This window comes from Phalacrocorax aristotelis, chromosome 1 (assembly GCF_949628215.1).
Source record: "Phalacrocorax aristotelis chromosome 1, bGulAri2.1, whole genome shotgun sequence".
NCBI classification, from domain to species: domain Eukaryota; kingdom Metazoa; phylum Chordata; class Aves; order Suliformes; family Phalacrocoracidae; genus Phalacrocorax; species Phalacrocorax aristotelis.
The window spans coordinates 143,063,083-143,090,622 of NC_134276.1; the positions used below are offsets into that span (position 1 = coordinate 143,063,083).

The 27,540-nt window shown below is 47.3% G+C and overlaps 1 protein-coding gene across 18 annotated transcripts in view; it reads right to left on the reverse strand.

Annotated features, from left to right (window-relative positions):
• Positions 1–24,750, reverse strand: part of PPFIBP1 (PPFIB scaffold protein 1) — a 116,497-nt gene extending 91,747 nt beyond the window's left edge. For 6 of the 18 annotated variants that reach the window (XM_075113297.1, XM_075113350.1, XM_075113332.1 and 3 more), the window contains exon 1: positions 24,528–24,749. The gene's annotated coding sequence lies outside the window, so the exon portion shown is untranslated. Of the gene's footprint in view, positions 1–13,296; positions 13,419–24,527 lie in introns of those variants that run through there. The other 12 variants (XM_075113430.1, XM_075113406.1, XM_075113390.1 and 9 more) reach the window with 5 other exon arrangements.
• Positions 24,751–27,540: the final 2,790 nt, after the last annotated feature.

Here is a 27,540-nt window from a genome sequence, read left to right on the forward strand (position 1 = left end):
ATCTTCAAACACCCACAAATAATGCTGGATGCTACTGGGTCCATATATGGACCATTCCTTCAGCTGGCAGATGAGACAGGAACAGCACAGCAGCAACTGAGCTCATGGCTGGGAAAGGGCCGGGACAGACTAGACAGACCTCAATCCACCTGCATCACAGCTGCAACAGAAAGCAAGATCCCTCTCCAGAACTGTCACCTACAAATTGCAGCCACCTTCCCCTTCATCACAGAAAAGGAGAAACGCACACTGCATCCCACAGACCTCTTGCTAGGGAATGGAAGCAACCCAGAGGCACTACTGAAAGACGACCAAACAATACCGCCTGTAAGGAGTACAAAGGGAACAAAAGCTTACAAGCCGAATCAAGATCACTTGCAACATATTGTGGGTTGGTTTTGTCCAAGGAGCCTTCAGTATCATAACCCTGGACAGCTATTAGGGGAAGAGAAGTACAATCAAATTATTCCTGCTTCAGAGAAGGGGAAGGCTGAGGGCCCGAAACAAGCAATGACTACCCTGAGAGGTGCCAAGCAGCCAGAACAGGCATGGGGAGCGTGCTGCAGAGCCAAAATGGACACCCACCCCCATGTCAAGAGCAAGGTGGCAAGGTTTATGGAATGGAGCTTCGAAACACTGGGGCTGGGAACAAGACAGAGCCTAAACATAAAAATGAAAGTATCCAACAAAAACAATAAGCCTTAAATGACAATGAATTAAAACCAACAAATGCATCACAGCGCAGCCTGAAACAGAGATGAGTGGGGATATCTGACCCCAGGAGCAGTATCTTCACTTACAAGTTTTCCACTCAACTTGGTCCTATTAACTCTCCCACTTCACCCACGCAGTTTCACTCTCATGAAAGAACATGCAGCCCTAACCACCACACCAGCCAAACAGAAATACGAAATGCTAGTTTCATATTTCATATGAAATATGAATAAATAATTATTTCATATTTAATTGGTTGGTTGGTTTGTTTTGTGGGAGATTGATTGGTTTTTTGAGGAAAGAGGCAAACTTTGTTTAGACTCTAAAATGAAAATTGGATGTGAAAGAACTACTTACAAGATGCTGGGGGCAAACAAGTGCAGCATTAAGTATGTGTGTGTTGTATCTTCATTTAGAAATCACCTAATAACCATCTTTCCCGTGGGGGACAGTTAACATTAGAAGCCACAAACATTCTACACAAGGATGTCTCTGTTAAACATCTTACATATGGGCCAGTCAGTTGTGGGGCCAGTCTTGTTTAATATCTTTAGCAATAATCTGGACGAGGGGACTGAGTGCACCCTCAGTACGTTTGCAGATGAGACCAAGTTGGGTGGGAGTGTCAATACGCTTGAGGGTAAGAAAGGTCTACAAAGGGACCTGGACAGGCTGGACTGATGGGCCAAGGCCAATAGTAGGAGGTTTAACAAGGCCAAGTGCCGGGTCCTGCACTTGAGTCACAACAACCCCATGCAACGCTACAGCCTTGGGGAAAGTGGTTGGAAAGCTGTCCAGCAGAGAAGGACCTGGGGGTGCTGGTCAACAGCTGGCTCAACATGAGCCAGCAGTGTGCCCAGGTGGCCAAGAAGGCCAACAGCATCCTGGCTTGGATCAGCAAGTGTGGCCAGCAGGAGCACGGAAGTGATCGTGCCATCGTGCCCCTGTACTCGGCACTGGTGAGGCCACACCTTGAATATTGTGTTCAGTTTTGGGCCCCTCAGTACAGGAAGGACATTTGAGTTGCTAGAGCGTGTCCAAAGAACGGCAAGGAAGCTGGTAAAGGGTCTGGAGAGCAGGTCTTATGAGGAGCAGCTAAGGGAACTGGCAGTGTTTAGCCTGGAGAAGAGGAGGCTGAGGGGAGACCTTATCGCTCTCTACAACTACCTGAAAGGAGGTTGTAGCGAGGAGGCTGTTGATCCCTTCTCCCAAGTTACTAGCAATAGAACGAGAAGAAACGGCTTCACGCTGCATCGGGGGGGTTTAGATTGGATATTAGGAAAAATTTCTCCACTGGAAGAGTGGTGAGGCATTAGAAGAGGCTGCCCAGAAAGGAGGTGGAGTCACCATCCCTGGAGGTATTTAAAAGGTGTGTAGACGTGGCACTTCAGGGCACAGTTTAGGAGACATGGTAGTGTTGGGTTGACAGTTAGACTTGATGATCCTAGAGGACTTTTCCAACCTTCATGATTCTATGATTCTATGTTCCTAGAATCCAGTAATTTCACAAAACAGATTTAACTGCTGTGTAAATTTTGGGCCACAGCAAAAAGACTTCCAAGGTCACTTAATCTGATTGTCTTCCAGCATGTAAACTGGGGGAAGGACCATCTTCAGGAGCATATTCTGACAGATGGTGGAGCACAGAGAGACCCTATCCCCTGCACAGAAGGGCAGGGTGAAACCTAGGCCTTCCACTGGAAGACTGCAGAGCCCATCCCCTCAAGCCATACCCAGGAGCACGTTGCTGTCTCCCAGAGGAGACAGTGGAAGCAATGGGGATGGGAGAAGCAGACAAGGTCTTTTCAGAGAAAGTCACCATCATACCTCTCACCTTCCACAATCCAACCCACTCCTGTTACCGTACATGGTGTTTTACTCACATTAGAGCCCCCTCCACAGACAACATGAGAGGTTGCTTCAATTATGATGTCAGGATATAGAGAAAAGGCTTTCAGGTGACAGCATGTTTCTGCCTCCGTTCCTTTCATTCTGAAATATCCCCCAAGAATCCTATAAATTTGTGGAGGGCAAAAAATAGCCTCCCATACTTGACCAAATAGTAAAGCAAGAGTGGTGTTTTATCTACACAGCAAGTCATCACTTGCAAAACCACAGGTCTTTATGGGGTACAGTACAAAGGAATACATAAGAATACAGGTAAGTTGTTCTGAATTTGTACTCCAGTAGTTTCCAGTGGCTCTCTTAACAACTGACTGTTTATGATCACAAAAGCACTTAAGACTTTCATTAGGAACACGAGCACTGCCCCAAAAAGAGGCAAAGGCCATTTTACTTAGATTTCCACAAAAAAAAAAATCTAGCTACTGAGCTCCAGCACAGCTTTCACTTCCCATTCATTCCTGATTTACAGCCTTGTGCACAGTAAACAGAGTTTAAAAGTCAATAATTGAACCATGAGCATCCTGGGGCCTTGTCACTGGGGAAAACATTTTACTGTAACAACCACCAGCATAAGAGAGTCATCTCATTGAACAGTCCAGGAAGAGGCAAACCATACCGTTACTTTTGTGTAACTTGTCAAGGTAACTCCTTAGGTATAGCACACCTCTAATGCCAGCAAAGACAAGGCCTAGCAGATGTCAAACTTGCAGAGCCCTCAATTTGGAGGAGGATGCAAAGCAAGTTAAGCATCAGACAGGACTACAAAGGCAACGCTCTACAGAGGGTGATCTAGATGAACCAGAAGAGCATGAGAAATTAAGTGCAGAGAAGAGACAGACAGATTGGGAAGAGTCTGTACAAGCTGCGTGTGCCACTCTGAACAGCCTCCTGCACAAAGAAGCCAGCTACCTCTCTTCTGCAGAGAAACATGTCTCAAACACAGGGCTGTCAACATGCAACACCATGTTCTTTTTTAATTCAGGATTTTTTTCCCCTTCTTTATGCAAGCTGAGGACCCACAGGCTGAGAGATCACCTGCTGCTACAAGATGAAATTACTAAGACAGCTTACTGCAGGTCCTGCTGGGCTCATTAAACCACCGTAACCCTCACACATACACGGCAGCAATGCAGCTGGTGATAATGCATTTCCCCTTCCTGCTTACATCACCTATTCTTATTCATTAGAGCGGCTATTATAATCTTTATACAGAACTCCTTTATGTAGTCTAATTTGCCAAGAAGTAATTGCTCTTCTCTTCCCCTGGTAATACAAATGAGACAGAGCTGTAGAGTGATTTCATTTGCCATTTATTCCATGGCTCTCCTTTCCAAAAGTTTCTTTCAAATGTTCTGTATGAAGCCAAATATGTTGGGTCATTAGAAAACATCACAGAGATATGCAGTGCTTCGTCAAGTTTTGTGTGGAAAAGATGAATAATTTAGGAAGCTGTATATCTCCAAGTTTACTTGGCATTTCTTGCCAGAACAAATCCATGAACTTCCTAAAAAAAAAAAAAATGCACTGAAGAATTCAACTCTCCACTCAGAGCAGGGTAAATGGAGTTTATCTGATGCTCAGAGTCACATCCATGTAAAACAAGGACAGGAAAGGAGAGCATAACAGACACCCTCTTACAGACCTGTACCACACACAGAAGGACAGCAACGTGGATCTCAGTCTGCCCTGGCTCGCTTCATCCCCGGAGTCGCAGCAATGCTATCTGGTAATTACGCTGCAGTGTGGCCTGGCAAGCCACAGGCTTCTGGCTTCAGGTTCGGGGCTCTACTGCCAACTCATCTGGGGGCTCCAGCACATCTCTTTACCATATTGTTTCAGGCTTCCCTCAGGGAAAGCAAGAAAAGACAGTCTGAACCCAGAGCTGTTACCCTATGTTAAGACAACTACCATCCTGTCCATGCAATCCAAACTTTGAAGGCCAATCTCATTATAGCTTTTTCAACATTTTGTTGGACAATAAATATCCCAGGTGCCAAAAAACTTACTGCTGAAATAATTGCTGTCCTGCACTGACTACCACTCCCTACAAGTGAGCTGAAAATTGGGAATACAGATTTGTACCCAACCTTCCCTGTAATTCAAGAGTGTTCACGACGTTATTTTGCTCCTGGCTGAGTCCTAGTCCTTGCTGAGCCCTCAAAAACTCCGTAAATGCTCACCAAGGAAAGGAAAACAAATAATTGGCTTACAGCTCCTTATTACATGCAAACCTCTGTTGCTTTAGCTGTTTAAAACCATCCACCCCAAGCAAAGGAATAGGCTGTATTTACAAACTCTGAACCACAAAAACAGTACTATTTAAGACAAAAGGGAGAACACTTTTTAAGGAGTAGAACAATTCAGACAATTGATATTTGCAAAGACTACCTTCTGCATACCTCTACACTTCTATGTTTCTGAACAGCCTTCCCATACTGCAGTGAGTTTTGTGTAATTAGCTAGGTACAGAGAAATTTAGTTGTACTGTATTAAAAATTAAGATTTTACTTCCTATCCAAAGGCTCTACTACTTTTAATTAAAATTTCCCATTGTAAAGTTGTTAAGACTATGCAAATCCATACTGTGAATTCAGCCCTAATAAATGCACAGATAATCTTTGAGCCTCCATACAAGGATGCTGATACAGAGTCAAAAATAAGCTTTGTTAGTACAGAAAAAAAACCCAACCAAACAAATACACAAGGGTCCAGGAAATGGCTTAAGACTGAACTTCACATAATCCATCCTCAGTGTCTTTTCAAAGCCACTGCAAGTCTCCTCAGCTCCTTGTGTTATTAGAGCACTTTACAACAACATTTTCCATCAGATTTGCAGCAGATTGAGGATTGCAGCTGGGATTTCCAATATGGCAACTGCACAAACCAAACCCAAGAAGAAGCAAGACCCAACAGTGCTGCAATGTCAAGAAAGTGAGAGAGCATTGAACAAAATCAACAGGAGAGTTTGCTAACCCAGGCTAACACCAACCATTTTCCATCTGAACATAAAGGTGCCTCTTTTGATTCAAAGGCCACTTTTTACAGGGTTATAGGACTGACTTAATGGAGCACCACCTAAACATCCACTTCCTTGAGCCAAGGCTGGATTAGTCCCAGAAAGCCAAGGTCTGAAGCTCATATTTGCACATCATGAAAGCAGAAGGAAAAGGTGCCAGGGTAGGGCTAAACCAATTTTGAGTGTTTTCCGAGTCCTTTCATGTTGGTCACAGATCCTTTATAGTCAGAGTCATGAAGACGCGGTCTAGTCATGAACCCCGAGGCAGAATGATCCAGATTTACAGGTAGCCACTGATTCAGGAGCTGGAGCTGTTTGCTCCCCCAGGCAGCTGCAGTTCACCCCAAGACTGTCCAAAGGGGCAGGGTGGGGTGGGAAAAGGAAGGAAAACCAAAGGAAGAGAGAGGGGTCATGTGGCCACCCACAAACCATCCCCAACGAGGCTGCCTCTACACCTGAGCTGAAGGGAGAGGCTCTCCCTGCCAAATGGCCATCCTGACACTCTCCTGCTCCAGCCTGCTTGGCCAGGGAGGGAGAAGGGCTGCACAGCAGGCAGGCACATCTGGCAAGCAGCTCCCATGGGTGGCTGCCACCTCCAGTGGGGCAAGATTGCTCTGGGCTGGAGGAGGCAGCAGGGAGCTCTGGCACAATCCCTGGCCAGTCATCCCTCCAGCTTTGCTTGGTCTAAATGTGACGGGGCTGATCATCCGGCTGAGCGCCTACGGCAAAGTAAACTTAAAGCCCCATGCGGCGTTATAGCTGGGACAGCTGGGAACTAATTTTGGCAAAGTGTGGGGCTTTCTGGAAAGCAGAGCCAGGAAAACGACAAATAAAGGCCCATACAATTTGTCTCACTGGTCCTCTCAGTAGCCATTTCATTACATCACTATTTTCCTAACTAATAAAGGTCAAACTATAATTTTTATTTTAGATTTGTAGTTTCTTTCAAATGGAAAATATTCTTATGCCAGGAAGAAGCAAAAAGGAGATTTATATGCCCTACAGATACTGTAGCAAACTCAGTTCAGAAAGAAAAAGAGAAATATTTCCCTAGCCTTTTTAAAAAGGGATAAAACAGTGAACAAGAAGCCAAGATTATTAGCAGACAGAAAAAAAAAAGGAGAAACAAAAGAGCAATAAGATCCTTTATTCCCAAGAGCTCCTTCTAAATAACTTAGGAGACTCCAAGCAATGCAGCTGTACTTCCTGTGACCTGCAGCGTTCGGTTTGGGAACAGGAGGAAGGTCACCGCCTCAGAACAGCTCAGTACACCCACACCGCGCATGCAGGGCACTCAGAAGTGTGTTACACTGGGGCAGAGAACTGAAAAATACTGTGAGAAAGTCCCTTCTCGTGGTGCAGGAGTGGAGGACTGCTGGTCTATGGAGCAGTCCTGCAAAGGGCATCCGCTCAAGCTCGTACACAGTAGCAGGCTTCTCTCAGGACTCCTTCGGAGCAGAGTCTGCAGCAACAATGGGAGACAGAAAAGCTCTCTCACAACACAAAGCTAAGAGAATGCCAACCAGATAATATGCATGTGCTGTTCTCTCTCAGCATCAGGCAGGCTGGGTATTTGTAAGAGTGATACTACTAAGCAGAAAATTCAGTTAATGATGAACCACACTGTATTAGCATGCTTCTTGCTATAAAAAGCGTTTGAAAAGGATACAAGCAGCTATACACACAATATTTTTCACAATGCACACATAGCCCAAGGAAGGACACTTGACATATTGACAGGCAGCCACTTCTGAGGCAAGACAGACTTTGAACAGCATTGCAGCAGGAGGGTAGGGTACAAAGAAAGAAAATGACAGAACACTACTAAACTGCTGCAGGACTTAAACAGACTAATTAGCAGAGTTTGTCTACATTGAAAAATTAACTCAGGTGTTGCCCCTAACTTGACCTCCCATCTGCATCTTTAATTGCAGCACAGCACTTTTAACTTGAGTTGGCAAGAGACACAGGCAAAAGTTTTACTAAGCACATTTAAGCAACACCTAAACACCAGTGCAAGCAGGCAAAACTCAGGGATCCCACTAAGCCCTCCAAGTTCTCCCTGCTATTTTCCTTCTGCCACATGCACAAGAAAAACACCCTTGTACCCTGTGGACAAATTCAGAAAGCAACCAAACTTTTTCTATGCATATATTTGTATATAAATATTTACAGAGATTATATCTATATACTTATATTTAAAGTTTAGTGCTATATATAAATACAGCAGAGCATTCAGACCCCTTGGCATCCTGCAAGCACAGATACTGCTATCCAGGGCAGTAACCTTCCTTGATTGCTTGAGCTTGACTCTCTCAAAAGGGGTCAGCTCTGCTGTGATACACAGCTGGGACCACCTCTCCCCACAAACTCTTCTCTTTGGCCACTCACCAGGGGAGGGCTGGCAAGAGCACCATTTGGGGTTCCAGGCACACAAGCCCTTGATCACTATCGGGATCCAGTAACAAGCTCCATATACGTGGGCAAGGCTGCTACGGGCTTAACTCAGTTCTGAAGGATGTCAGCAGGCAGAAAGGAAATGAAGTTGCCGGTCCCTGTGGAATAGGAGGGGGAGGTAACAGTTATGCTTGCCTAGGGCAAGGAGCCATTGCACTCTGACTCAGGACCCCTTGCGTTGGAACCCAGCCAGAGAGCCCAAATAATAGTCCTTCTGCTCACAAAATCACCGCTCAGTCGTGACTGGTCACAAGCTGTCTGGAATAGTTTTAAACTCATTTAAAATACAATGGGGGAAAAATTCCCATCTCCCGTCACCCCGAGAAGATATTAAATAGATGCTTTCTCCATTCTTGCTGTTTTTCATTACTCACCAACAACTAAATGCTTTCTTCAAAATTGACAAATTTTAAAGTATTGGGTTTTTTTAATGTATATTTTTATACTTTTTCCCTGCACATGATGCCATTGGAAGCCTCTAAGCATTGCATATGCACAGATATGGAAATTTTCCTTTTCCATGGATTAAGTGCCTGCACTGTTTCTTTGAATCATCCAGCTTGTGTCTTTTACGGGAAATTAAATTAACACAAAGCAGCTTTTAATAATCATAAGAGCTCTCCGACAATTCCATTTGCAAAAAGACAGACTAGCATTCTGCATTACAGTAGATGTTTATCAAGCGCTTTGACAGAAGATCTTGTTCAAAGCTTTGTCCAGAAATTTAACACCACCCCATACTATTCCAGCGATGCAGTCAATGAACAGAAAACAACGACAAGAGCACAGCCAAGCAACCAATCGCTCTGTTCACAGGCTAAGTTGCTTCAGTCTTCAAATCTGGAAGTCTCTGGGTACCAGCTAACGTAATCCAACTGAGCCGTAGCCAGGATCAACTCCGTAAAGGCAAGTTAATACTGATCTGCTGTATTCTGTTTTCCTAAAATGAAGCCAGCTCTGCACTGCCAGAGGCCCCAGCCTTGCGAAGGAGGGAGCCTGTTGGTTCCACCCCCAAAACCTGCACAAGGTCTCAGCAGAGACTTCTCAGTACAGGTCACCTCAGAGGATGCACGTGAGAGTGATGAGGGGAATAGAAGCAGAGAAAGACAGACAGCATCCGGGTATAGAAAGGACTCAAAAGAACGAAGAAGCCAAGGACAAAGCCTGCTACATGCATGTGGGCAGTTGCCCCTACCAAATACATAAAACATGGTCAGAGGCAGCTGCCCAAACCACAGGAAAGCCCTCACTTCAACATACTGACCTCTCCACATGCTGCTTGATCGCTCGTGCCTCCCTGAAAAGCGCTGCTGCTGCTCAGCCGCACGGTCTGCGAGGGCTCTGCACACTATGCAGTCAGGCAGCCCTGGGTCAGAGGAGCTCAGGGTCCAAAAGTAGGAACAGACAACAGGCCTGATAGCAGGAAAGCAGTGAAAACGAGGGAGGCAACATATCCCTGCCTCAGAAGGATCAAGCTGTGGAGTGAGAAACAGAGCTTAGCCTGGCCCCATCCACCCAGCAGCAGCTCCAGCGTGACCACAACTAGCTTTTATGTTGTTTTGTAGGAGAATATTCCAAACAAATATTCCTTAAGGGGGGAAAAGAAAAAGAAAGATGCATCCAGTAAGACTTTTGGGACAACCACTTTTGTTCCCAGGTTCATGGGCTTTAGCCTAATTTAATAAGCTGTCTTTCTAAATGCCAGAATAACATCTCTCCCTCTCAGTACATACACAGCTGGACATGGATCTTCGCAACCCAACAGACAGCATCTGCATTCAGCTTCACAGATGTGAATTATAATAGGAAATCTTGAGAGGAAGCCTCCCCTCTGGAAATCCAAACACAAGTAGTTAATATGGTCCCAATGCTGAGCATAGGGCCCACAGGAAGGAGGGACCCCCATATGCAGAGTTAGAAAGTTCCTTCCTCACCACTAGCAGTATTTCCTCCATCCTTTATCCCTAGGCAGTGTTCTTGAAAAAAAAAAATCAACATGCAAGCTTCAGATGCTATAATACAGAATTGCTCCTTTTCTCCAGTACAGGTGCTATTAGCACACAGGATCACAACTAAGAATCAGTGTTTTGCTGGGAAACTGCCTCTCCTTGGCCCATCACAGCTCTGCAGAAAGGCTACAAGCCTGTTTACATCCACCATATCAGCACGGTCTCCACGCGTGCAGGAGAGGCAGCTGGATCACGTGGGCACTGCTTTCGCATGGAGGAACGCTGCTCTGTACCCGTGCTGACCTGTGGTTTGAAATTCCTAGGTGACATCCGTCCCTTTCCACTCCCAGCCCTGTGAGTAGCAAGTGGCTTTGCAAACCCTCCAGAGCATCCCAGTGCTCTGACTGTTCAAGCCCAGCATAAACCAGACCGTAAAATTGCACTGGTCCATCTCCTGCCTCCACTGCTCTTTGACACCAGCACACATCCCAGAGCATGGAAATTTTTGTATGCTTTTCATTCCTCACAAGGCCGAAAACCCTCACTGGGAGAAATCTGCCCACTCCAAAGACACAAGTCAGCAAAACCCTGTGCCCCCAGAGGCTCTTGCCTCCATTCAGGGAAAACCGTCCCGGCCTCTGAGGCTGTCCTTGATGCCATCACTGCTGGGAAGTCCACCATACCCTCACCGCAGTGCTGGCAAAAAGGGGACAAGAGCCTGAGCCAGCCCCAGAAACACTTTTTCCTGCAGTCATGGGAAGTGCCAAGCTCCCTGTTGACACTTTGGCTACCAACTGACCTGCAGCATTCCCGCCCCCCACAAGAAGCTCTGCAGCAAGAACAGGGCCGTCACCTACCCACCCACTCGAAGGCTGCCCCGACCAGATTGTTCTCCCTTGCTTTCCTGATCCCTGCCATACACTTCGTCAGTGCAGAGCATGAGGAGGAAGAAGGCCTACCAAAACAACAACCAAACAAAAAAAACAAAAAAAACAACCAAAACAACAAATACAAAATCCCGTCATGTACACGAACCAGCTTGCCCACGTTAGCAGGGCACACAAGCTGACCTCTCCCTCCCCTGCAGGAAGGCGCGTGCGGGTCCACAGCCACAGAATCACCCTCAGCACGCCCACATTTAGCTACCTTACTTCATCACCAGCACCCCTCTGCCTTCTTATACCCACAGTCCTCTCCTGTAAGTCTGCCTCATTTCTTGCAAACGCCTACACAGTGAGCTTGGCGTACTGGCTTGTCTCAAAACTTCATCAAGCCTCATACAGGCACAGCCAACTTTTCAAGGAGGATTCACTTTTCGTTCTTCATAGTCTCAAAGCTGTGCAACATATTAAGTCCGTGCTGTAACCTCCTGTTTATCGCAGAACGCGTAACGCAGTTTAATTTGGATTAATTTCACGTATGGTTTCTATCAGACCCCAGAGAACCTCTGGCTGCCCTTGCACTTCTGTATAAACATCAAGCAGATCCAGGCATGAGGCTCTAGATATGGGAAGCGAAGTCTCTGCCTCAAAGCTTTACAGGGCAAGCTAGACAAGAAGGATTAAGGAAAGGACACCACAAATTATCGCATTCTGAATTTCCCACGCACCTCTGGGAGACCGGAGGCTGCAGTACAGAGGGCAGGGACATGCAGTTAGAGGACGGACCCCATGGCGGGTGCCAGCGCACGTAAGGAGCATGTCCACCAACGGGGCCCATGGAGGCCTCTGAGGATCACACACGCTCTGGCTGCTCAGGCCACTCTTCCTCTCCACCGTTCTCAGAGTGGCCATCAGGACAGGGGATGCTGGGTCCAGCCAGGCAGCGGCACAGCGATGTAGGCTTGCAAACAGATAGCTGCAACACCAGGGATGGCGAGGGGCAGCCAGCTAGCTGAGCACACCCAATCTAAAACTTCACAGCCTGGAAGGGTCATCTTTTGTTATACTTATGTCAAGCGACAGTATTTTGGACTGTGCTGCTGTATCCTTGACCCTGTGATTTCTAACCCTTGAGCCTGCAAGGCCACCTGTTCTGCCATAGCTGGCTCCAGAGGAGCTCCCACCACCCAGCAAGCCCACCTCTACCCCCACTAGCCCAGCCCAGTCTGCCCCAGGTCCTCTGTGGGGCCTGTTTCCTTGCCTCTCACTTCCAGGCTCAAAGACTTCAGCAGCAGAGACCGCACCATCCCCTCCATGCAGGGGGACAGTATCAGGATGTCCTCCTCCCTTCACCAGCCATCACCTTAACATCTCACCCAGACAAAGAGGACCACAGCAAAGGCATCTTCACTGGGGCCATCACTGGGTCTCCATCCCTGTTAATCTCTTTCCAGAAAAACACAGCAAGTCAGACATGGCAAGTTGAGGTCGCACTAAAAGCAAAAGCAGGATTTTCATTGCCTCTACCAGATATTTCATCCACTGCACTGTGTTCTCTCACTTTGCTTACAGCAAGTAACATCTTACCCACAAACTGCCCAATGGCTTAGGGCAAAAAGGACAGCAAACCCAATGCAGCTCAGAGGAAAGGCAGTAGAGTCCCATTTCTTCCTTTTAACACAGAAGAAGAGACACAGACCCCGTTTTGCTCCTAAATGCACACTCAGTGGGAGCTATATGAACACAGCTGGATCTCAGGAAGGGAAATGTTCCCCACCATGTGCAAAAGTAAAGCCGGGCCCTAATTGCCACAGCCATAGAGAGAGGATATAGCACGTTTAGAAAGAAGAGGAATTAACTGCAATATCACAGCCAAATTCCAATTTAGCATCAGCAGTCTAGCTGGATACACTGTCCTAAACAACTAAGCATCCCTGCCCCTTCAGTCCCTCCCCTCCAAAAGAGGGGCTGCAACACATCAGTATATCAAGGCAAGTCCCTACAGAAACATCGTCTTGTTTCAACCACTTCTGCATTGACAGATGCCTGACAGTAAGATTAGCCTTGCCTAAACATGGCAGACCTTACTCTGCAGCCTGTTATTTTTATGCCATGCCCCAACGTGAACAGAGCAGCATAAGGCACAGATGCACACCAAGTGCATCCTCACGTATGTTTTGACAACTGCATTTTCATACCAGCACTGGGATTCACTAGGAGCAACGTGACTTTTCAGGACAGCGTGTCAACAGTCTCTCCCTGTAGAAACACATCAGGGCAAGACATTTGTTGCAAGAAATTCACACACCAACCACAATTTTTGTTCATCATATTTCTGATCTTTTTACTGATAAATGAATAAATTATCATTTACATCAAAGGCAAGATCTCCAGTCGGAGGTTATTTACTTTCACCTCAATCACAGCAGCTCTGGCAGGCCAACTCAAGATACAGATGATGTACAATCCAAGCAGCGAGTGCTCACATGCTGGGAACTGTTCAGACAGGAATAATTCAATCTTTTTGTAGTCTCACCCTGGCTAATTTGCCACAAGCTGTCTCTTTTCAGATGCTACATGAAACACGAGAAAAAAAAAAAATCAACCAGGATTAAGCTGCTACATTTACAATCAGTTAATCTACTGAGAGTTCAGGTCAGCTAGTTTTCTATGTAAAACATTTTTTTTTTTCAGCTTCACAGGGTTAAAGGAACAAAAATTTACCACAGTAACCAAACACTTCTCACTGGACAAGTGTGCAGTGATTACTTAACTAATGCAAATGATTGTTCAGTCCACATGCAAGGAATGCATGGGATAATTGTAGGGCACCCTCTTCCACTAGCGTTTTACAAGTACTTTCTAGGTAGCTATGGAGACGTTACAGCCTTCTTCATTTTGCTGTCATAACTAGACAGCTATTGATTTCTTTGTAAAATTCCTTGGAAGAGTGGGGAAGGAAGGGGGAGTTTTAAGTACCACAAGGTCTGAGAGCAAGAAGCTGAAGAAAATGGAAACAGATTTCAGATGGAGACAGCAGCATGGTGGCTCCTTGCAAGAGGCAGCCTTGAACTCCAGGTCCTGCTTTAGTAATTCTGAAAGTAAGGAGTAAATATACATCACTATATAGTATGCCGGCAACAGAGGGACAGCCTCTGACAGCAGCTCAAGAGCTTGCCATAAGCTGAACAAACGCTGGTCCTCAGTAGCCAATTCCAACATGATGCCCAAAACAATCCCAAGAGAAATGCCATTCAACATATTGACATCTCTATGATCAAATGCTTCTGCTTATGCAGATTTAAGACTGCACATCATGACAAGCACGTCTGAAACCTGAGATACCGACCTGGAAAACACTGTGTCACACAGATAAGGACGTGCAAATAATTACATATTTAGGTCCCATTCAGAAACTCCCCCGGAAATGAGAACAACAGATCAGGCTCATAATAGATTTTTCCCTTTGGATAAAACAGAAAGGAAAGCCTGTTTGACCAAAATATTTTTCTTAAATTCACCTTAGACCCAATCACAACAATGGAGCCAGAACTTGCAGAATTATCTCCTCCACCAAGCTGCAGGAAGTTTACCAGCACCACCCTGAAAACAAACTTCAGTCTTCTCATTGCCACATTGCATTTAAAGCCTCACGGCTGTTCACCAAATGGATGCGGTCAACCAACACCGCAAACAGAGGGAAAGCAAGCAAGACACTGCCACTGCAGAAGTGTTTGCACCTATGACAGACCTGTTAACACTCCCTTCATGTAACGCCCACCTGTGTATGCAACTGCATCATCAATACTGCTTTATTAATTCATGTGAAGGCTTGAAATCAAGGAAGGATTAATCATCCTTTAAGCTCCCCAGGAAGCCGGCTGAAGAGTGTCATTACTGCCCTCGGGGTGTATGGGTGCCACCAGCCACCGTGGGTGGAAGCGCTTGGTCTAGACAGCACACAGACACTTTCACAGCTCTCAGTGACAGACATCGGCGCACGTTGACAATGCTTTGGACACAGCTTTGCCATGTACTTCTGAGGCTGGTGCTACTACCTGGCGGCCAGCAAGGCCACACAGCCCCAGTGCCCACCAGTGCAGGGCTACACTGGGTATGGGGCAAGCCAACCAAGGGGAAACACCATAGGGCGGCTGCAGGAGTCACCCCATCCCACAGCTGGCTGCTCCCAGATGTTTCTGCCACTCCACCACCACCAGCAGCATCCCAGTTTCACAGCAGTACCACAAATCTGGTTGTACGCCCCACCAGGCGCCAGAGGCATGCCACACGATTGCAGCATCCCCATGCCGTGGGGCACAGCACATCCGCTCCTGCTGCATGCCTCCCTCTGGGGTGCTGGGGCAGGAGGGGGCCACATCCGCACCCCCAGCACAGCAGCAGTCCTCCCGCTCACTCAGAAAGCAGAGCCACGCTGCACACACCACCCTGGGGTCCCCCACCAAAATGGGCTCCAGCCCTCCCAAGCAAGGGCAGCGGGGAGAGACATGTACTCCCCCCATGGTGTCCAAATTCCTGGTAGTGCTGCATATCCTAAGGAAGGCCCCAAAAACACATTCCTGTGCCAGCACCATCAGAGTTTGCATGGTCCTGCCTGGCACTACACAGGAGGTCCAACGCCAGCTCCAGGATGAGCGAGGAAACCTCCAAGAGGATACTTCTGTTCAGGACCTGTTAATTACATGTTTCACATCCAAGGGAAGGTGTAGTCCAAGGTAAGTCACTATATGCTCTTTTTGCAGGAGGGGGAAAAAAAAACCACAAAACCAAAAAACCAAATAAAACCCATGAAATATGGAAAGAAATCTAAGCCTAAGACAAAAAATTCTTCTTTATTGAAATAAGAAAAACAGCCTCTTAGAGCCAAATTAAGCTTAGCCAAGAAACATAAATATGCATTTCTGAACCCTCCCCTGATGTTTCCTTTACAAATATAACAAATTAAAAGTGCTGTCACAAGTTAAATGAGCTTCAGTCAAGTGGAGAAAAAAAAATGCTGATGGCTCTAAGATCCAACTGACAAGCCTTTTCAGGTCTGTTCTGAAGCAAAACCAACTTCCCAGAGATTTAAATTAAAAGTAAAGAAATAGTCTCCTTTGCTTAATCCTGTTTTGGAAGCACGACAGAGGATACTACAACAAAGCTAGCACCTGAACCCACCAGGAGGCATCTAGCTACCATATAGCTCTCCTGTAGATTAGCTGCTCAACACACCCACCTCTTCTTGAGGAGGACCTTTGCTCCACTGTGCATACAGCTGTGGGCAGGAATTTGGAATACTTGGTGTGCCTTGGCTGCTCCAACATGTCCTCATACCCCTCCCTCTGTGGAAGCCACTAACCCACTGAAATTGTCTATAATACACACCCTCTTACAGGCGAACAGCCATTTGTGCTCACATCTTGAGAGGTGCCACCAAGGATGGCTACTTCAGCCTCCAGCTGCAACACAAAGGTCCCCCCTCACAGCACAGAGGTCCACAGGAGGCAGGCTACACAAAGCACTTGTCAGCTGTGGTGTGGAGCACCTTGCATTTTCAGTGTACCAGCATTTTAGGGAACATGAAGTTTTGTCTGGTTCTTAAAAAAAGGAGCTCAATATACCATCCCTCCCCTCCCATGTGACAAAAGTCTATCAGAGATGCTTCCAGAGCAGGAGAGAGACCAAAAAGGCCCCAGCTGAGCAGCACAGGGAGCACAGCCATCAGACCACCACCTTCCACCGTAAAGCATGTTTTCCAGCTTGGACATTTGGATAGGGAAACCAAAGCAGGTCACAGCACCAGGAATGCTCCCTGGTCCCACACAGCCACAGCCTCATCCACGTCCCAGCCTTTGCCTCCCCTCACACCCTGCACATGGCATCCCTAGGAGTCAGCACAGTCCCCACCAGGCTCACTCCCAGCGCTCCTCTGGGATGGACAAAGATGAACCCACGCTACATTTCAGCACAGGTTTATAAACCTAAACCAGGGTGGTAGAGGAGACACTTCAAATCAACAAGAAAAGCTTCCAAAAATAGAGCAAAACAACACAATCACACAGCTGACAACTACAAACACCCATTCACACTCAAGCTGAGGAGATCCCAATGGGCCATACGCTCCCTCTCCTTGCCAACACCTTGCCTCCACAGGATTTCTTCCATATGAGTAGACTACCTGATGCAAGCCTAAGAGAAAACAAATTCTGTCAGTTCCCATATGGCAAGAGTGATTTTTACAAACTCACGCCAGCTGTGTCCTTCCTAAGGTGTACAGAACCCAAGACCACAAGTGCTACACTTGCGTGAGATAACAATTATTTTCAGAAACAGCTCAGCACTTTTTTACAATGAAGCTACTTTTCCTCACATGCTCTTCAAGCAAGATGTTAATTATCAGCATTACACTCCACAGAACCTTAATTTGATCCTACAGACACCCTCATGTATCAACCTCGTGACATCCAAAAACATGCAGACCAGCCTCCAAAGGGCCTGTGTGCTCTTTTCCCCAACCCTTACACTCCCTATGATCTCGGCTAGTCTAAATAGCTAATCTCCTTCAACAGTGCTTACACCCTTCCTGTGTTTTGCAAAGGCTGTAATTCTGCCTAAACTTCAAACATGGCTATAGCCCGTGAGTACACATATAGATAGAAAATAATACACATATAGATTAATATCTAGATACTATATAGATATATGTATAAGATACATATACACAGATATAGAGAAAACATCAAGATAAGACTTCAGTAAGACACCTACCTAGATTTTCTGCCTTATTCTAGATCCTTCAAATGGACTTGAAGTTCCCTGAACTCTGGAGGTACTCAAAAATTAAATTTTGCTCAGATCAAGACCCACGCTATGGAAAGAGACTCAGCAGAGCAGAACAGTTTAAGCACACTCAGCAAACCCAGCACATCCTCAACGCATCTGATGTACTGCAAGACCTCAGATGAAGTTCTGTGCTTGTAGCAACAACACTTCCTCCTGCCCTCTACCTGCAACCTCCCTGGGACAACAGGTAGCCAGCAGTAAACCACAGGCCACAAAATCTACTGTGAGCAGCACACAGCCTGCGAGCCATGGCTCGGTCACCCCTTTAAGTGCAAGAGTGACCATAAACCTTAACCGCACCCTACCGCTGCAGTGAAACCAGCTCTAACATTTTTGCCAGATTCTGCGTCGAGGGGCAAAGGCCAACAAAACCACCTCCAAGTCACTCACGGCACCACTCTTCTTTACAGCAAGGAAAGACACTACTATTAAGGACCTTCCTTCTGAATATTGGAACTAGGTCTGAAATCCTTAGGACTCGCACTGCGCTAGGCTGAACCCCTCAGCCTGCGAATGCCCAACCACAAAGCTGGGAGAGAGCCAGACTTCCATGACCATCATATGCCTGCTGAGAGAGCACACGGACAGCTGTGTGCACAGCTGCAACAGCATCAACTGCCCTTCCTCATCTCCAAAACCAGATCCTAGTACTGGTTTGGTAAACACGTGTGTTCTCATTTCTGTCATTCATAAGAGTGCTACAGGGGAAAGATTTGAAAATGAGGAGGTTGGGTGGATTGTTTTGCAATTTTTTTTGTTTTTACAGCATTAAAGCTATTTTTCTGTTCCCAACTATAAATTGCATATGTTGTATCTCCACCACCACTGCAGTGTCCATGAACTATTTGGGTTTATATTCTACATCTATATATAAAATCCACCCTATACTTTTCCCCTAGATTTTTATTTCAGAATTCACCACTCTGAGAAGACCAAATGAAGACAAAATGCAAGACCAAACCATTATTGTTTCCTCTTATTTTGACACATCTATTACAGCGTGAGAAAATAAAGTTGTTTTCCCAAATCACATTTGGAGCCACAAGAACTTTGATTTAAAATGTGCTGATTCATCCTAGCAGTTATCAGATTTTTCCTATCTGAGACATAATTAGACAGCTGCCTGACAGCGTAAAGATTCTCCAGTTTAGAGTTCAGATGCTGCAACAGCCGGCTCAAGTCTTAGCCTTAAGTTTTCCAGTAATATTTAGGGAAAAGCCTGTAAAGAAAGATGCACGTACAAATAAACTTTTGGATCAGCATAGTTGATCTTGGAGCCTTTTGTTCACAGGTGGCATTCGATAAGATTTTATTCATGCAGGAGTTACAACGCTGTGCCTACTGGAAGTGTGATTACCATCAACATTATGCAAATGGATGCTTAAAGTCACACTTTTTGTTATTTTTATCTTCCCTCAAACACCACCAGCCAGAGTCTGAATAAATGGCCTCTGGTTCTGGTTCTTTGACGCAACCTGCGCTGACTAATGATGCAGAGCGGCAGAAGGGAAAGAGCATCCTTACCTCAACACAGACTAGGACACCGTTTTCCAGCCCAGTGCTGGACAAGACATCTAATCTCCCTGCCTAAGTATTCTCACATGATATGGGGGAACCAGGCTTTTGCATCTCCCAGAGGTTTTGACAAGATTCAGACTTGCACCATGCTTCTGCAGAAAGAGGAGAACAATTCTGGTCTTCACCAGGGGCCACTCATCATGGCCCTGAGATGACACACAGGAGAAGACCCAACACGCAAGGCACAAGGGTGAGATTTAACAGCACTCCTCCCAGACAGCACCTCTAATGAAGAATGCTCTGATGAAGCATTAGCTCTGTCAGCCCAGAGCAGCCAAGCACTCAACAGCAAGAGAGCAGAGGACTCCCATCTAGGGGATATGTTGGGTTTGTGAGACCATACTGCACAGCCTAAGCCCTTCCCTAGTTCTCCACCTGCCTCCCCCAGTAATGATGAAGATGGCCCGGGCAAGGAGAAGAAAGTCTATAGCCTCGACTGGCTGCAAGACCTGTATCTAAACATATTTCCACTGAGGAAAGAAATCAGCTCTTTACCTAACTGGTTTATCTTGGCCTTTTGACAGAAACAGAAGCACAGCCATTGGAAAAAAGATAAAGGTTTAACCCACCACAATTTTCTGGTGCACAGCAGAAGTCACAGAGGAACAAAGTGCTCTGGAAGCTAAAGGATATCAGGAAATCATATGTGCCTATAGCAAGGGCAATACACATCATGGGCAAGCAACTGCAAATTCAGTATGATGACTGAATTATTAATGGAAAATTCCAACCTTTAAGCAGAAATAAAGTACTATCTTGGCAGCAAACACTATCAGAAAAATAAGAGACGGCTGCTATCCTCAGCCTGAGCTGAACCAACACTGAAGTCAATTTGTGAGAGGTGCAAAAAACAGGAGGCAAAAATGGATGCATCATTCCCTGCATCTCGAGGTGTGTTCACAGCTAAGCACCCTCACTAGGGCACTCAGAAAAAGGAAAGATCCAAAGCAAAGATCCCACCAGAAACCCACTGAGACAGATGTTACAACTTCACGTGATCATCTGCTAAAGTCGCTTGAAGTTGGAGACATGCAACTGTCGATAAAAACCCCACAGCAAGAGTAACACTGTACCCCAAAAGAAGGGCCAAGCTTTAATTTGGCATCGAGTGCTAACTTTTCCAAACATTGGGCAAGAGATGTCATCTCTCTCAAGTAACACAGAGCCTTTCCTATGTTATGCAAAGATTAATGCTTGTAAACCTGCCATCTTCAAAAAGCTATTTGAACAGTAAACTTCATTGATTTATGAAGCTGTCATTAAATGGACACTCTTTCTCCACTCACAGATCACCTGTTCAGCAGTCAACTTTTCAGCACTAACGGACATCTTCCTACCAAGACACAGGGAGGGCTGATGCCCTAGCCCTACTCAAACTAAAAAAGTCAGCACAAATGCAAAGACTGACAAAGGAAGAGACCTAGGCACAGTACATCTGCTACAGAGATGCTGCAACACAGCAGCTGGGCTCTGGGCACGCGAACACATTTACATGTAGGGCAAGACAGGGTGGGAATTTGTACTAGATGTCACATAAATGTTAAACAAACATCTGGGTATAAACACCAGCAGTAAACGCAAGGCAAGGCAATGTAGTTTACCTCTCCTGGGCTGGATCCAAGAGCAAAGTCGCTAATGGGATGACTAATGGGATCTCACAATTACAAATGGGGGAGCAGGCCACTATTCAGCCTAAGTACAGGAAGACACTAAGTCGTTTTATTTATGAAGGTATTAAGTGTTTTTATGTATTCTTAATGCACAGCTGTATGCACAAGCTCCACAAAAGAAGAGTAAACACAACAAAACCTGCCTGAACCTTCCAATAAACCTGTTCCTTGCATTTATAAACCTACAGATGTGGCTCAGACAGACAGAAATCGGTCAGACTATGATAGGACAGCTTTAAAGCAGCAACAAAACTTGAGTTTTGCTTTGAAGCCTGAAAATAACAAACCTAAGTACGAGAAGAAGCTGCCTCGGGTATACCAACCTAACTTGTGTATCACCATTTACAAGCTGAGGCAGAGGTTACCAGCACCTTCTTAAGGAAGAGCATGCAAAGTCAGCCACGGGACGGAGGCTTTACCGACCACCTCTAACACTCCTGTAATTTTCAGGATACTTCGTTACCTCCCTAAATCCTGCCTAATACTTGGGCCCTTACTTTCTCTGTTGAAAACTACTGCAAACCAGGGGACTCCCCAGTCACAGGCACTTTGGGTTTTTTTGCACTCCTATTGCACCACCCCAGGAGTCAGGGATACATTTTTGGACCATCTGTACCAGATTAGTGATCCAGCCACCTCTCCATGCTCCCCTACCTTCAGAGAAAACACATAACGCAAAGCACAACAAAGGGAATTAGTCAGTTATTCAAATGAGTTTACAGCAACACTATCTTGTCCTGAGTAAGCCAAAGGTATATTTTGATGTAATTACATCACTGTCAAGAAAGTGACTAAACCTTCTTCAGTTTTAAACCTCTTCAGGGGAAGGATTTTCACTTCACTGAAACTGCTCCTTGAAGCGGTGGAAGACAAACATCACAGAAACCCCATTTGGAGGGGTTCAAGAGACACAAAACCTCCTGAGGGATGCTGTACCGTGCACCTCATAGCACACAGTGTTGCCTGTCCTCAGGCCATCCAGACCTGACCAGTAAGCAGGGACCAGACTTCATCTTCCTCGTCATCAGCAAGCAATGGGACCAGACAGGCTGGCAGCACCACCTGGGAACCTCAGTCTCCTGGGAATGGCTGTAATTCCAGGAATGTGAACATCATCCTCATTTTGACACAGGTCACAAGCAAAGTCTCTCCATACACCTCCACAGACATTCTCATCAGGACCTCATTCCTCCCTGCAACGTTTTACACTGCACAGGCAGTGCAGCCCAAAACAGAAACAGGACTTGCATCTAAGTAAGGAAAAAAAAAAAAAAAAAAAAGAGATGACATTCAACACAACTTTCCACGTGACATCCCCTGACTTCAAGGCACTCCACCCTGTGTTTCAGGGACAAGCAGAAACGTTACTCACCAATTTTTCCAGAGCACAGATCTGCTGCAGACACATGTGTACAAGACACATCAACTTAAATATTCTTCAGCAGAACTCAAACCCAAGAGAGATCCAGCAAAAGGGTAAAAACCCAGGGCAAAACTCAAAGCTGAGGATGCACTTGAATTTGGACCCATGCATTTTGACTCAGGCTCTTGCCAGTATCTCATTTAAAAGGGTTACAGTAGCCACTGAATACTTAACAGCACCTTGTTCAAAGGCAGCGTGCCTCAAAGCAGGAGCAACGCTGCTGAAAAGGGGAACCTGCTCCTAAAGGCCCCACTCCACAGCCAGGTAAACACATGGAGCTCCTGCTGCCTTCAGGGAGGAGGGAAACATCAACTTCACACTCTTGGCATGGGAAGACAGGCCTTCATTTATGAGCAACGCAGCATGCTATTGACAGTCATTCTCACTGGCAAGCTAAACAACTCCCTCTGCTTCTAGGAGCTGATGTATTTGATACAGCTTTTCAAGAAACTGTGCTAAATGCTATTGTCAAAACTCCCCTGGGAGGGGCACTAAGCCAAACTAGAGAGCACTTTGTCTCAATTTCTTGCTCACGTGAAGAAGTTGAGAGGCAAAAATGCTCGCTGCATTTGGAGCCGAGAGTTTAAGCAGATTTCAGTTTTCCTTATTTCTGCGATGCCTCTCAAACCGACTTGCCGTGCCGCCTCACTGAGTGCACTGGTTTTACTGACACCCATACTTGGGGTCTTTATTGTAATTGCAAGTCACTTTTGTCCTTCACAAATTCTCAAGCTATGACTGCCACCTTCAACAGAAGCAATACATCCAGAGTTGGCACACTGAAACATCTTCCCCTCAGATGTTCAATCATGTAAGCACAGAGAATATTCTCCCTCTGTGACCCATTTTTGCTGTTTACTTTTTGGAAGGCAGAGACGCTCGTATTGCTCAATCGTGCTGCCACTGCAATACATACAGAGCTTACACGTTGTGCTGTTGGTAATATCTGTGCTTGGGCCGAAATAAGGAGAGCCAGCAGAATCTCTGAAGGTTCAGACGCAGCCCAACTCCTAAACATTTCATCTGCACAAGACCGGCAGTGCTACGCTTCCACAGGAGAGCACACACATGCTGTTATACCACAGCTAAGCGTTTAATACCATAGCTTACTTTTTCCCCCTGAGAAATAACTATGTAGGTACAAAGCACCTTTTTACCACTGCAGCTGCATCTCAGCCAGGGTGTGAGCCAGCATAGCTATTTCAGTTTTTTTAAATCACAAGCCTACAAGAAATAGAGCTAGAAGAAATAATTACAGGATGTAAAAAAACCAGACCTTAAATCAAAACGCATTTGTTAGTTCAAGATAAAACTCACAACTGAAGTTTCACAGCACTTGTGGCTGAAGCGTCCTACTAAAGCCTGTAAAGATTAAACCGGAGCCTACCTCTCCCCAGAATTTCCCTAAAAGCTACGCCAGTTCCAGCACCTAAGTAAGTTACAAAAGGTCAGAAGCTAATTAAAGACTCTCCCTCTGAAACCGCTCGCCTTCCCCCTTTCCAGCCGGGCCGCAGGGGCACACCTAGTCGCAGCCCGAGGACAGGGGCCGGCTGCTTTTGGCAGGGGGGAGGGCAGGCTGGAGGGGAAACCCCCTCGCCCCGCACCGCCCGGGCCACGGCCGAGGCGAGGGGTGCAAGCGAAGAACGGGCGGGCTCCCAGCGTCCCACGGCCTCCCCCCACCCCCGCCCTGAAACCTCGCGGGGTGTGCGGCGCTGCGGGGGACGCGCGGGGGTGCCCGGCCCACGGCGCCGGGCTCATGGCGGGCTCCCAGCCCACGCGCGGGGCGCGCAGCGGCGCCCGGCCCGCCGTTCCCCGGGGAGGGGCGGGGGGAACGGACGAACACACACCCGCTCCCCGCCGGCGGGGCGGGCGGCCCGGTCCCATGGCGGCGGGGAGGAGCCGGCCCCGCTGCGGCCCGCACGACGCGGCGGGAGCCGTCGGGGAGGGCTGCCGCCGGCACAAGGCGACCGCGGGGAAGGACACGGCGGGGGCTCATCCCGCCGGGACGCAAAAGTTGCCGCAGTCGGACTCGGTTCGGTTTCGGGCAGCGGGGCCGGGCCCCGGGAGCTACCCCGGCGCGCCCCTTACCTGCGCCTAAACCCCGGCGGGCCCTCCCGAGGCAGCCGCGCCTCCGCCTCTGCCGGCTCCGGGCAGCCCCCGCCGCCCTCCGGTCCGGTGCGCGCCGCGCCGCGCCGCTCCGCTCCACCGCCCGCCCCGTCCCGGCCGGCCCCGCCCCGGACCGCCCCCGCCTCCGCCTCCGCCTCCCACACGGCGGCCGGCACCCAGCGGGGCCGCGCCGGGCCGGGCCGGGCGCTCCCCTCGCTCCCCGCCCCGGGGCCGGGCCTCCCCGACGGGGCGGGCGGCAGCGCCGGGCCGGGCCGGCGCCGTGATTGGGCCCGGCGGCAGTCACTCGGCGGGGCGGGGCCCCTTCCCGCCCCACGGCCGCGGTGCTCCACGCCCGCCCTCGCGCCTCAGGATCCCGCCCTCCCCTCAGCCCCCACCACCACCTTCTGACACAGCCCGTGCAAACCCCCCCAGACTCCCCCTTGGGAAGGGAAGGAGGGCTGGCCCCGTCCCCCCCGAGCAGGGCCCGGCCCCGCAGCCGGCGGGAGACCTCACACTTACCGCCAACCACCACAGCAACCCGCAGCGGGGACGGGTGCGCTGCGTCGGCTGCCCCAAGGCCCACCCCAAAACCCAGCCATGCCGCTCTTGCTGCCCTCTCACGTGGCAAAATGGTCGGCAAGGCCTGCCGATATCGTGCCTTCACGCAACCGGTGGGACTGGGGTTGGCCTGGCAGCTGCGTCCAGCCAACTATTGATTTTGGTTTGAGTTGACCCAAAACTTTTTTTAAATTCTCAGACCCCTCCCTCCCCTCCTCCAATGGCTGGGTTAGACAAAAGTCTAATGGTTTTGTATGTGGAAAAAATGATTTGGTTGTACTTACTTTCTAATCACAATTTAAAAAAAAAAAAACCTGGAAGTTTCCATTCAAAAGCATGTTGAAAGTAAATATTTTGACTTCTCAACAGAAAATGGGAAAGTACCCATGCTATGCTGTAGCATCAGTTTCTACAATTGGCCTTTTGACCATTTTCCTCAAATCCTCATCAAAACTCCAGCATATGTTACCAGTTTGCTGTCAGTCGATGGGCTAAATCACAGGGGTCCCACATCCTGTGCTCTGTCCCGCCTGAAATAGCCAGATTTGGACTTGCCTAATAACAAGCACTTGGAACAAATCTTGATCCTCACTGAATCCCAATATTCATTAGCCTTTGTTTTCTGAATTGCTTCTTCTGTTGATTTTTTTTTTGCTTACACTTTAATTAATTTTTAATTCAGAAAGTGAAGATTCTTATTAAAGAACCTAATGCAGAAGGGCTTCATTAGTCCAGGATGGTATATGAGTGATTTTTCTCTGAAAACAAATCCAAGCTGATGAACAACTGTTTGAATTCCTTCATCAAGGAAAATGCCTTTGCAAGTTAAGACAAATCTCTGATAAGGCTTTCTGCCTTGCTTATCTCCCATCTCCCAAAATAGCTCAGTCCTTTTTTGCTCCAGGCTGGTTGCAAGGAAAGGTTGATTTTCTCCACCTTTGTGAAAACGCAGCAGCCTCTGAGAAGCCAAAGATCTTGCTCACCCCTCCCGTGAAGGCCACAGGAGGTTACAACCAGTAAGAGTGTTTTCCGACATTCTTCACTGCATGAGGAGGTGACAGGAAAGAGCTTTTCCCTCACTTTGCAATGGGAACGAGTACCGTCTCCGTGGTTACAAATCAATAAATGGCATCAAGCCTAGTATTTCAAGAGCTGTCAGAGGCATTTGGAAGGCGCGGCATGCACTATCTTACATGATCTTCTTTGGGTGGTGCTTGGAGTCTTCCACGCATTCATGTGGTGCTACAACTAGGGATCTGGTGCTGCAGCGCAGTTATTTTTCAGCTGGATCAGTGGGGTGAGCAGATACACCCCAAGCCCGAGGGATCACTGGCACAAAGCAGGTGTCAGGGGTGGATGCACGAGCAGGACCATGCCTCCCACTGTCACTGACTCTGAGATCAGACTAAGCACCTTGCAAAACAGCAATTAATAGCACTCTTGTTACGTCTGCGGTGCATCTATTCCATGTTTTTACCGGAGCCTCATTGCTGAGTGATAAACGTCATTCAGTTTTTAATGCAGTTTTCCTTACAACGTTCTCCCAAGCGTTACTATCTCATTTTGCACAGTTTAAGTGACTCACCTTGGTTAATTGTTGACTGTTAATGACTTGTAGTGATCCAGATTTCAATTTTCCTCTCCTCTGGAAGTAATCTGGTTCTAGCAGCGCAACGGTCGTTAGCCCCACGCCTCAGTATCCGTGCTTGCTCAGTCAGGGCCCTGAAATACAACCACCTGTGTGCATCGCAGCCAATTTTTAATTATTTTGTTTTAAACTTCAGCACATTGTTGGGACCCTCAGGTTTTCCTTTAGACCAAACCCACTCCCCAGAATACCACAGCTGAAAGAGCCAAGGGATCTCCTTCCCAACAGGCAATGATTTCGCACACCCAGGCTGTGCATGTCTCTCATTTCAGGGCAGCTCAGAAAGCGCATTCTGCAAGTTGCTCTCTTTATACCTGGCCGGGTGTTAACCCCGAAGCTGAGCCAGGGTGTTTTCAGGTCAGGTCTCTGCTACTGAGTCTCCTGGCACAGTTGTGTCAGGCAGAGCTGTGACGAGATAAGATCCTTTGAAGGCAGAGCTGTGCCAGCAAAAGCACCTTGTGCAGAGAAAACGGCGCTTTTGTCCATGTAGCTCATTTCACTCGAGAAAGGTGGAATTCGCTCTCTCAGCAAAAGCATGATTTTACTGTTAGAAGCTGCCTCTACCTTGGAAATGTTATCTCTTCTGACCAACTGTTGTAGCTACGCTGTCAAAGCTGTCCTGGCTTTCAGCTGCCTGATGTGTCCTGACCGTTACATACTCAACGGAGCTAATTGTTTTAGCCAAAATCTTGAGTATGACATTATGTTCAGTCCTAGGACAAAGCACTCCACAAACAGTTTCTAGCTGTCAAATCAATAATTTAACCTTCCTCATGTTTAAATTCCCCT